We start from the raw sequence: 12,782 nt of genomic DNA on the forward strand, positions 1-12,782 counted from the left end.
TTTTCTTTTTTTATCCAGTTTCTGAACAGGTCATATCTACTCTGAAATATGATTTTAGGGCCATTTCTTATCATTGTAAATACTTTCAGATATTTTTTTAAAGTCATATTCTAATGCTAAGCTGTTTGAGTTGTGCTGCTTAGAGCACGGTTCATGTAAAACCAATATTAGCGATCTAATCTAATTTAATAGTTTTACATTCTAGCCACAGTTAACTCTAACTTGCTGTCTGTATTCTGTAGATTACAAAGACAAGCAGATAGGATGTAGTTCAGAAGCTCTCTTCCCCACAACTGTCTTAAATACAGACTCAACTTCATACAAGCTCAGTAGTAATAAATATTTTAAGAGTTTACATTTGTAGAGTGTTTTACTACCTAAAAAAAAAATTTCTTGTATATTTGAGGTCCACAACAACTTTATCAGCTAGACATCTTTATGACTATTTAAAAAATGAGCAAACTGAGGTTCAAGGCAGTGAAAGAAGCTTTCTAAAATCTCATAGCTAATAAGTGCTAAAGCCAGATTTAATCCAGCAAAAGCTCTTAAATACAGTGTTTCTTCCACTATTACATAAAATATATATTTAGGGTAGCATATAGTCTTTATTATTAGGGGGAAAAAGGGAATGATAAGTTAGTCTTTATAAATTCAGCATTCAGCGATCTGTAGCACCTTAAATCTTCTGAATGTTAATACAGTAGTTTTATTCATAAGAAAGATAAAAACAGGCTTTAAAGATTAGTAGGTGATTATTCATGTATCATCCCACCTACACTACAGTTTTAAAGATTTTAGTAAAACTATGCCTACTTAATTTTAAATGATGTCTTGTAAAAGGATTTTCTAAGCATTATTCATTTGTTTAAAGCTCAGACCTACAACGACAAACCCATCATCAATTCATTTTGATGAAAGGGTAATAATGAAAGCATTATTTTCCTTTTTTCACTGCAAGTCATTTGACCTATGTTAGGTCAACTCTCAAATTTTCATTCATTATTTCTACATGAAGGATTTTGCCAGCTCAAAAAAGTATAAATCTTCATTTGTCAAATTTAAACTCTCCCTGTCCCAGTTGCTATCAGGGCCAATAGCTCTTATCCTTTAAAAACAGCAAAATATTGTCAAGTCATACAACCTCCCAACAGCCTCAGATGACCCCTGGAATCAATAATATTTGTAACTTGTAAGTGCACGGTTAAGGAGAACAGAAGGCAAGCGCTGTCCTCGTTAACCACATTGAGCTGTGATACTACAGCCAACTCCCTTGTGTGGTCTGTGATCAATTTTAATCTCTGGACCAAGAATAAAAGAACGCAGACTCCTGATTCTGGATTCATCTTAAAAGGAGGTTATAGATTTGTACTTCTGCAGTGGGAATGAAAGATTTAATTCAACTGGCATTTCAGGAAAAAATACATCTAAACTATCATTCCTCCTCATTACCCTCACTGCTTCCAGGGTTCTCTATCGACAGAGTTAAATACTGAAAAATGTATACACAATGGGTTAAAAAGGCAAAGCTGTCTTTGTGGACATGTGATCAACTGACTACAGAAACAGACTTTATAGTGATTTGTTTCACTACTATATCATTTAGAGTGGAATCACTTTTTATATCTCAAATTTCATCATAATTTTGCACCATACTTCTTTGAGTGAAAATCTTTATGTTTAAGCAATTAAGACTGTATCATTTACTAAAATCAGCATTTGAAAAAATGATTATTAATTGTTTCCAAATGCATATGTTCAGGTACACTGTAACATTTTTGGGAACTTTAAATGCAAACTGATATGAATAAGAAAGGTATCACCAGTTTATTAGTTTTATATCTTTATATCCATGTCTCTCTCTATATATTAGCATAAATATATATGATAATGCATTTACACACAAATGCAGAAACATTCTTATTTCTCTATAAAGATAATAAACTACATATTTTATTGTTAAACATAGAGCAAATACAAAGTGTTCTAGAAGTTTTGGGGAACAGTCAAGGTAACTATATTTGAAAATTCCCTAGTTACTATAGAATAGAATTTTCACTACATCAAATAAAAATTCCTGTTCCACATCATCATCACCATCGTTGCAACAGTTTGTGAGCATTAACAATCCATCATATATTGTGCTAGACAAAAAAAAAACAAAAAAAAAAACCAGAAAGGTGTTAGAGGCAGAGCCTAAGTTTTAATTTCCAACTGTGCTACCTTCCAGTTGTCTGATATTGAGTATATCAATTTGCCATCTTTGCCACAGATCCCTCATCTGTAAAGCAAGTATGTGGTCATTAATAGCAATGAATTTAGTAAGGCTTTTATAATGAGAAAATGAGAGAATGTAGGAAAATATGGAAGTATAGGTTGTACTTTATGGGCATAAAATAGTTGCTAGATATAATAAAATACATTCTAGTTCACTCATTCTTTCATTAATAAGCATCCAGTAAGAGCTCATTATGTAACAAGGACTGTGTTAGGAAACAAGATGAGCAGAAGACTCAACAACTTGATGTTTGCAAGTTGCTTAACTTTGGATATCAGCCTCCTTATTTACAAAATTAAGATAATATTTGTCTTGAAAGACTGCTGTGGGGATCAAATGAAATTAATTATGCAATGTGTCAATCATAACACCAGCTACATGGAGGAGATAGTCAATAAATACTTATTGAATGAAGGAATAAAGAACTGGACAAATGCGTGAATGGATAGACATATGTTATGCTTTAGGCAGAGAAGAAATAAGAGTGAATCAGTCAGGCATCAGCTCAGAGCACACATTTATAAGTGAATTTAAAATATTTCTAACAAGGCTTTTACATGAAGTCTTGGCAAAAAGCACATTTGCTCTGTTTCCTCCCATAGACAAATCAGCATTCAGTAAAAATGTAAAGGATAGATACAGATTCCTTTCATAGGAGCTGCCTTTTCTCTATTTATTGTGTTTGGGTTCACAGTTCAAAAGGCCCAAATTGGCAGTGGTAGGTGGTGCTACTGGTAAAGGACATGCCTGCCAACCCAGGAGACTAAAAGATGTGCTTTTGGAAGATCTTCTGGAGGAGGGCATGGCAACTGCCTCCACTATTCCTGCCTGGAGAATCCCATGGACAGAGGAGCTACAGTCCACAGTGTCACAAGGAGTCGAACACAACTAAGCAACTTAGCACACACGCACACAGTCGATACTCTAAAACCAATAAAGCAGGGTGTGGTGCTGGTTAACAGGGAGGAGTGATTTATTTTATCATTTGATTTAAAAATATTTAATGAAATCCGTGACATTTTGAACAGCTAGAAAACTCTGAAAAGAAAACAGAAATAGGAATGACTTTGACATTTTTATTTTAAGAAAAATGACGCCACATCAGCCAACAGAAGTGAATTTTCTATGTGAAATTTAGTAGCGGAAAATTATATTTATTCTTCTACTTAAAATAAATATTAATCTTAGTTAAAACATATATTGATCTGAAAAGGATAGCAACATTTTACCCTATCCAGTGAGGTTATCACTATCTATCAGTCCAGTTCTGTTCCATGTATGCTCAAATCTGATCAGTTTCAATGAGCTGTTCTCTGAAAGTAATATTCTCCCTAGGTAAAGCTATGCTATATTAAAGGTATAAAGAGAAAGAATCCAGGTATGGACCAGCACCTTATATGGTAATTAAGTTGGTAGATAACACACCCAGTCAAGTGGTAAATAGAATGATAAACATAACTGCAGTTTGTTCAAATAAAAGACACCCAGATTCGGGTTGAAGGGCATGAGACTCAGAGTTCAGATCTGGGAGTGATTGGCAAAGGGCAGAAAAGAGGGTGAGACACTGATATTCAATGAAAAATAAAGTACCACTTCTTGAACACTGGTTCAGGAAAACTTTGTGGAACTAAAAACATTATTTTAGATATCTTAAGAGTAATGGAATAGATGAATTTAACTCAGATGACCATTATATCTACTAATGTGGGCAGGAATCCCTTAGAAGAAATGGAGCAGCCATCATAGTCAGCAAAAGAGTCCGAAATGCAGTACTTGGATGCAATCTCAAAAACAACAGAATGATCTCTGTACATTTCCAAGGCAAACCATTCAATATCACGGTAATGCAAGTCTATGCCTGGCCAGTAATGCTGAAGAAGCTGAAGTTGAACTGTTCTATGAAGACCTACAAGACCTTTTAGAACTAACACAAAAAAAAGGATGTCTTTTTCTTAAAGGGAACTGCAATGCAAAAGTAGGAAGTCAAGAAACACCTGGAGTAACAGGCAAATTTGGCCTTTGAGTACAGAATGAACAGGGCAAAGGCTAATAGAGCTTTGCCAAGAGAATGCACTGGTTATAGCAAACACCCTCTTCCAATAACACACGAGAAGACTCTACACATGGACATCACCAGATGGTCAGTCTGATTGAAATCAGATTGATTATATCCTTTGCAGCCAAAGATGGAGAAGCTTGATACAGTCAGCAAAAACAAGACCAGGAGCTGACTGTGGCTCAGATCATGAACTCCTTATTAATAAATTCAGACTTAAATTGAAGAAAGTGGGGAAAAGCACTAGACCATTCAGGTATGACCTAACCTAATCAAATACAGTGGAAGTGAGAAATAGATTTAAGGGACTAGATTTGATATATAGAGTACCTGATGAACTAGTGATGGAGGTTCATGACATTGTACAGGAGACAGGGAGCAAAATCATCCCCAAGAAAAAGAAATGCAAAAAAGCAAAATGGCTGTCTGAGGAGGCCTTGCAAATAGCTGTGAAAAGAAGAGAAGCAAAAAGCAAAGGAGAAAAGGAAAGATATACCCATTTGAATGTAGAGTTCGAAAGAATAGCAAGTAGAGATAAGAAAGCCTTCTTCAGCAATCAGTGCAAAGAAATAGAGGGAAAAAAAGGGATACAAAAGACTAGAGATCTCTTCATGAAAAATTAGAGATAACAAGGGAACATTTCATGCAAAGACGGGATCAATAAAGGAGAGAAACAGTATGGACCTAACAGAAGCAGAAGATATTAAGAAGAGGTGGCAAGAATACACAGAAGAACTGTACAAAAAAGATCTTCACGACCCAGATAATCACGATGGTGTAATCACTCATCTAGAGCCAGACATCCTGGAATGTGAAGTCAGGTGGACCTTAGGAAGCATTACTATGAACAGAGCTAGTGGAGGTGATGGAATTCCAGTTAAGCTATTTCAAATTCTGAAAGATGATGCTGTGAAAGTGCTGCACTCAATATGCCAGCAAATTTGGAAAACTCAGCAGTGGCCACAGGACTGGAAAAGGTCAGTTTTCATTCCAAGCCCAAACAAAGGCAATGCCAAAGAATGCTCAAACTACTGCACAATTGTACTCATCTCACATGCTAGTAAAGTAATGATCAAAATTCTCAAAGCCAGGCTTCAGCAATACATGAACTGTGAACTTCAAGCTGGTTTTAGAAAAGGCAGAGGAACCAGAGATTAAATTGCCAACATTCACTGGATCATCAAAAAGCAAGAGAGTTCCAGGAAAACATCTATTTCTGCTTTATTGACTATGCCAAAGCCTTTGACTGTGTGGATCACAATAAACTTTGGAAAATTCTTCAAGAGGTGGGAATACCAGACCACCTGACCTGCCTCTTCAGAAACCTATATGCAGGTCAGGAAACAACAGTTAGAATTGGACATGGAACAACAGACTGGTTCCAAATAGGAAAAGGAGTACATCAAGGCTGTATGTTGTCACCCTGCTTATATGACTTATATGCATAGTACATCATGAGAAACACTGGGCTGGAAGAAACACAAGCTGGAATCAGCATTGTCAGCAAAATATCAATAACCTCAGATATGCATATGACACCATCCTTATGGCAGAAAGTGAAGAGGAACTAAAGAGCCTCTTGATGAAAGTGAAAGAGGAGAGTGAAAACGTTGGTTTAAAGCTCAACATTCAGAAAATGAAGATCATGGCATCTGGTCCCATCACTTCATGGGAAATAAATGGGGAAACAGTGAAAACAGTGTCAGACTTTATTTTTCTGGGCTCCAAAATCACTGCAGATGGTGACTGCTGCCATGAAATTAAAAGACGCTTACTCCTTGGAAGGAAAGTTATGACCAACCTAGACAGCATATTAAAAAGCAGAGACATTACTTTGCCAACAAAGGTCTGTCTAGTCAACGCTATGGTTTTTCCAGTAGTCATGTATGGATATGAGAGTTGGAGTATAAAGAAATCTGAGCGCAGAAGAATTGATGCTTTTGAACTGTGGTGTTGGAGAAAACTCTTGAGAGTCCCTTGGACTGCAAGGAGATCCAACCAGCCCACCATAAAGGAAATCAGTCCTGGATATTCATTGGAAAGAAAATGTTGAAGCTGAAACTCCAATATCTTGGCCACCTGATGCAAAGAGCTGACTCATTTGAAAATACCCTGATGCTGGGAAAGATTGAAGGCAGGAGGAGAAGAGAACGACAGAGGATGAGATGGTTGGATGACATCACCTACTCAATGGACATGAGTTTGGGTAAACTCTGGGAGTTGGTAATGGACAATGACACCTGGCATGCTGCGGTTCATGGGGTCACTAAGATTTGGACATAACTGAGCAACTGAACTGAACTGAACTGAATTGAGCTAACAGTAATATACTATCTGAAAAAAACTGCTATAAATTGATTACTGTAAATACCATCTTATGTACAGAATTTTGAGCCCAACTCACATTAACGGAAGACAGATTTTGCATATGAGTCTATATGTGTATATAAAACATATTAGTATCATATATGTATGCAAACATTCACAACTATAAATACACAGGTAACTCCATATCTACTTATCCAGCTGTATATGTATGTTTTAGAAGTATTAGTTAATAACACACATAGTATAGCTCTATCAAAAAGTAACACAGTTAATTAGCTTACCTGGTCCCCTCTAATGGTTTTGAAAATCATTCACAAGATTAAGCAGGTTTAGATGCTTTGGGTAGAATAGCCTCTCTTCTTCCCTACTTTTATCTCTTAACCTTTCTATAGGATAGACATCACCAAGAATCCATTGATTCACACTATCCAAGGTGGTTTAAGACACTCAGACCAATCAGGTATAAGGCGTCCACCAGACCAGGTTAATTTTTAGCCAAACAACCATGCCATCCATCATGAAGCCCTTCATAGACTATGCACCTCCTGATTGGTCATGCTCTGCTGGTTAATTAATATAAATAAATGTCACTCCTGGAATCTAGCCAAATTAAAGTGAGCATGAGGATGAGAGGCCAGGAAATATTTTCTGTGCTAACACGGCAACAGAGTAGAATGAGATGTGGTCGGGGTTGGACAACAAAGAAATGAGGAGACACAGAAATATTGTCCTTTTCCTCTTTCAAAATCTTGGAGTACATCTATTTTTCACTGACTTCTTAATCCCTCCTTCTATCAAACAAAAGTAAATATTCCCAGAGATGTATTGTTAAGATGGCTTTCAAGCATTAATTTACAACTAGAAAAAGCACCATGCCAAATATTTAGAGTATATCCTATTTCCACAGATCTCTCCTTAAAACCTGCAATAATAATATAGTAAATGACATTAAAAGTAGAAAGTGTTAAGAGACTAACAATTCTATGTTGCATTTTTTAAATTCAGCATATTAATGCAATATGATATTGTCTCTGTGGAGTTCCATTTCACATGATAACAGAAACAAGAAGCATCTGATCAATAAACAGAAAATCAAGTTACATATTCCCACTAGGTTGCTCTAACAAGGATTAATCTCAGAAATGTTGGTGCATGCCTAATGTTGTGGCTTTTAATCCTCTCACACCAGTGGGTCTAAAATACTTGCTATTAGCACTAATGTAAAAAGAATTAATACTTTACATATGGCTATCCACTCCACTCAAATGAAGGGGTTAATGGTAAAAATAAGCCTTTAAAGATGTAAATGATTCCTCCCATGTGGCTGGAAAATAGCTCAAGTGTTTTTCATTTAAAATTATTAACATATAGAAACATTATTATCTCTGCAGTTAATATGCACCTCACTTAAAATCTCATGGTCTGCAAAAATTAAGGAAGGTAGCATCCTTAATGAAGTTATAAAACATATATCATTTATTAAGCACAAATTATATCTTTAATTTTCACTTTAAAATATCTTTAAGTTTTAATGATTACATGTAAAATGCCTTCCACAGCCCCAGGACAAACTATGTCATGGCGACAGGGTTTGTTTCTTCTACCCCCCACCTTCTGCCCACCCCCGGGGCTAAACAAGGTTGTAATTTACCTCAAGCTTCCTTTTTATGAGTAGGCACTTCTTGAAATACTGAGAAAAATCAAGGTCAAGACAACAATGTATGAATGTTTTTTCATTAAGAGTCTAATTGTATCTAATTTTGACATTTCCTTACTGATTAACATAGACTATTAAATAACCCAGTGAATGTTATGAATCAAATTATCATTGGTGCCTTAAAATGTGATAAAGGTTAAAGTTGAATTAGGCAGGTATTTTTCTTCCCCCTCTCCTTCTCTCCCTACTTTCTTCCTCCCCTTCCCTATATTCCCTCATTCCTTCAGTAAATATTTATTAAGTGGCCTTGATATGAGAAGCGATGTTCTCTTCTGAGAAGTTATATAAATTTGCTTTAAATTTAGTGTAAAGTCTACTTGCACAATCAAAGCATAATTGCAGCTGTCAATAGCTGATAAAGTTTAAGTGTGCAAACTCTCTTTCAAAGGAAACAATTTTATGTCTTGATAATCCAAGGGGACAAACTCACTGTTCACTGCGCTCACAAAAATCAATCATACTTCTCTGGAAAAAACTAAGAAAGAATAAGCATGTCATTGAAATCTTTAATAATTTTATTATTGTTCATCCTCTAACACAATGCTCATCACCTGTTTTACATAAATGGTTAGGTCGTATCAATCACAAAATGTTAGCATTCTGATACTATATCTAGGAGTTTTGATTTCTCATTGAATAACCTAGCAAGAATGTTTTTCACTGTGAAGCCCGTCAAGGTGAAGGATGAGTCAACCGAAGGAGGAGAGATGAAGTGATCCTGAAGGAAGCAGGGAAAAAGGAGAAGGCAGAGGAAAGAGCACACTGATAGGTATTGGTGAAACTTCCAAAACTCCTGCTACCAACACTGACTTGCCAATATGTATCAAAATCTGTTCACTTATTAAATACGCATTCACAAATTAAAATTACAATTTAAAAACGCAGGCTATGAATATAAACATATGCAACAAATAAACTCTAATTTATAAATGTTTAGGCCAAATGACAAAACGTGTGTGTCTGTATGTGTGTGTGTTTGTGTCATCGGTCCTGTCCAACTCTTTGTGGCCCAATGCACCATAGCACATAAGGTTCCTCTGTGTGTGGGATTTTCCAGGCAAGAATACTGGAGTGGGTAGTCATTTCCCTACAACAGGGAATCTTCCTGACTCAGGGATCAAACCTGCATCTTATGTGTCTCCTACATTGGAAGGCAGGTTCTTTATCACTAGCGCCACCAGATATAGCATATGGTATTTACAACACAGCAAGGTGATTTCCTTCATGAGATTGACAGAGTAAAATCAAACATAAAAGCTTTTATAAGACCAGATAAAATTGATTTAAGGGTACTTCAAGGATGATTTTCTCTCAGAAGGGGCTTGACTTGCTCAAAATGCACAGTCAAATAAGTAACCAAGCTGGGGCCTGAAACCAATTACTTAAATCTCAAACCACTATATGTTCATTAACAATGAAAGCATCATGGTTACGCACCAAAATAAATCACACGAACATCTTCCCCACTCACCAAAACACACACTTTTCAATGAAGTTCTAAATCATGCTGAAGTATGAAAATACATAATTACTTAATGTAACAGGTTGCAGAGACCCCAGATATCATCAGGTCTCCTGTATCATTTAATAAATCAGTTCAGTTCAGTCAGTCACTCAGTCGTGTCCAACTCTCTGCGACCCCATGAACCACAGAAGCTGAAGTTGAATGATTCTATGAGACCTACAAGACCTTCCAGGACAAACACCCAAAAAAGATGTCCTTTTCATTATAGGGGACAAGAATGTAAAAGTAGGAAGTCAAGAAACACCTAGAGTAACAGGCAAGTTTGGCCTTGGAGTATAGAATGAAGAAGGGCAGAAACTAACAGAGTCCTGCCAGGAACGCACTGTTCATAGCAAACACCCTCTTCCAACAACACAAGAGAAGACTCTACACATGGACATCACCAGATGGTCAACACTGAAATCAGATTGATTATATCACTTGCAGCCAAAGATGGAGAAGCTCTATACAGTCAGCAAAACAAGACTGGGAGCAGACTATGGCTCAGATCATGAACTCCTTATTTCCAAATTCAGACTTAAATTGAAGAAAGTGGGCAAAACCACTAGACCATTCAGGTATGACCTAAATCAAATCCCTTATGACTATACAGCGGAAATGAGAAATACAGTTAAGGGACTAGATATGATAGACAGAGTGCCTGATGAACTATGGAGAAGGTTCGTGACATTGTACAGGAGACAGAGAGCAAGACCATCTCCAAGAAAAAGAAATGCAAAAAAGCAAAACGACTGTCTAAGGAGGCCTTGCAAATACCTGTGAAATGAAGACAAGCTAAAGACAAAGGAGAAAAGGAAAGATATACCTATTTGAATGCAGAGTTCCAAAGAATAGCAAGGAGAGATAAGAAAGCCTTCCTCAGAGATCAATGCAAAGAAATGGATGAAAACAATAGAATGGGAAAGACTAATGATCTCTTCAAGAAAATTAGAGATACTGAGGGAACATTTCAATGCAAAGACGGGCTCATTAAAGGACAGAAATGGTATGGACGTAACAGAAGCAGAAGATATTAAGAAGAGGTGGCAAGAATACACAGAAGAACTATACAAAAAAGATCTTCAAGACGCAGATCATCATGAAGGTGTGATCACTTACCCTTACCTAGAGCCGAACATCCCGGAATGTGAAGTCAGGTGGGGCTTAGGAAGCATCACTAAGAACAAAGTTAGAGGAGGTGATGGAATTCCAGTTGAGCTATTTCAAATCCTGGAAGATGATGCTGTGAAAGTGCTGCACTCAATATGCCAGCAAATTTGGAAACTCAGGAGTGGCCACAGGACTGGAAATGGTCAGTTTTCATTCCAATCCCAAAGAAAGACAATGCCAAAGAATGCTCAAACTACCGCACAATTGCACTCATCTCACAGGATAGTAAAGTAATGCTTAAAATTCTCCAAGCCAGGCTTCAGCAGTACGTGAACCGTGAACTTCCAGATGTTCAAGGTGGTTTTAGAAAAGGTGGAGGAACCATAGATCAAATTGCCAACATCCGCTGTATCATCAAAAACTCAAGAGAGTTCCAGAAAAACATCTACTTCTGCTTTATTAACTATGCCAAAGCCTTTGACTATGTAGATCACAATAAATTGTAAAAAATTCTGATAGAGATGGGAATACCATACCACCTGACTTGCCTCTTGAGAAACCTGTATACAGGTCAGGAATTAACAGTTAGAACTGGACATGGAACAATAGACTGCTTCCAAATATGAAAAGGAGTACGTCAAGGCTGTATATTGTTACCCTGCTTATTTAATTTATATGTAGAGTACATCATGGGAAACGCTGAGCTGGAAGAAGCACATGCTGGAATCAAGATTGCTGGGAGAAATATCAATAACCTCAGATATGCAGATGACACCACCCTTATGGCAGAAAGTGAAGAGGAACTAAGGAGCCTCTTGATGAAAGTGAAAGTGGAGAGTGAAACAGTTGGCTTAAAGCTCAACATTCAGAAAACTAAGATCATGGCATTCGGTCCCATCACTTCATGGGAAATAGATGGGGAAACAGTGGAAACAGTGTCAGACTTTATTTTCCTGGGCTCCAAAATCACTGCAGATGGTGATTGCAGCCATGAAATTAAAAGATGCTTGCTCCTTGGAAGGAAAGTTATGAACAATTGAGACAGCACATTAAAAAGCAGAGACATTACTTTGCCAACAAGGGTCCATAAAGTCAAAGCTATGGTTTTCCAGTAGTCATGTATGGAGTGAGAGTTGAAACATAAAGAAGGCTGAGCACCAAAGAATTGATGCTTTTGAACAATGGTATTGGTGAAAAGTCTTGAGAGTCCGTTGGACTGCAAGGAGATCAAAGCAATCAATTCTAAAGGAAATCAATCCTGAGTATTCATTGGAAGGACTGACGCTGAAGCTCCAATACTTGGAACATGTGATGCAAAGGGCGACTCACTAGAAAAGACCCTGATGTTGGGTAAGATTGAAGGAAGGAAGATAAGGGGAAGACAGAAGATGAGATATTTGGAATGGCATCACAGACTCAATGGACCTGAATTTGAGCAAGCTCAGGGAGATGGTGAAGGAGAGGGAAGCCTGGTGTGCTGCAGTCCATGGGGTCACAAAGAGTCTGACACGACTGAGCAACTGACTAACAACAACAAAGGTATTATTACTGTTTTTCAGACACTAAGTCATGTCCTCCTCTTTGGAATCCCATGGACGGTAGCATCTGCCCATGCAGGGGACATGGGTTCAGTCCCTAGGTCAGAAAGATTCCCTGAAGAAATGTCAACCCAATCCAGTATTCTTGCCTGGGTAAATCCCAAGGACAGAGGAGTTAGTGGGCTACAGTCCATGGGGTCACAAAGAATCAGACATGACTTAGCAACTATACAACAAGCTGTGTTCAAATATTT

The 12,782-nt window shown here is 37.2% G+C and overlaps 1 protein-coding gene across 5 annotated transcripts in view; it reads right to left on the reverse strand.

Annotated features, from left to right (window-relative positions):
- Window positions 1-12,782, reverse strand: part of DPYD (dihydropyrimidine dehydrogenase) — a 930,457-nt gene that overhangs the window by 569,135 nt on the left and 348,540 nt on the right. Inside the window, exon 9 of one of the 5 annotated variants that reach the window (XM_060411991.1) lies at window positions 1-12,782. This exon is cut by the window's right edge and continues 16,243 nt beyond it. The exons of the other annotated variants lie outside the window; for them this stretch is intronic. The gene's annotated coding sequence lies outside the window, so the exon portion shown is untranslated. 5 annotated transcript variants of the gene reach the window in all.

This window comes from Ovis aries, chromosome 1 (assembly GCF_016772045.2).
Source record: "Ovis aries strain OAR_USU_Benz2616 breed Rambouillet chromosome 1, ARS-UI_Ramb_v3.0, whole genome shotgun sequence".
In the NCBI taxonomy this organism is placed as follows: Eukaryota; Metazoa; Chordata; class Mammalia; order Artiodactyla; family Bovidae; genus Ovis; species Ovis aries.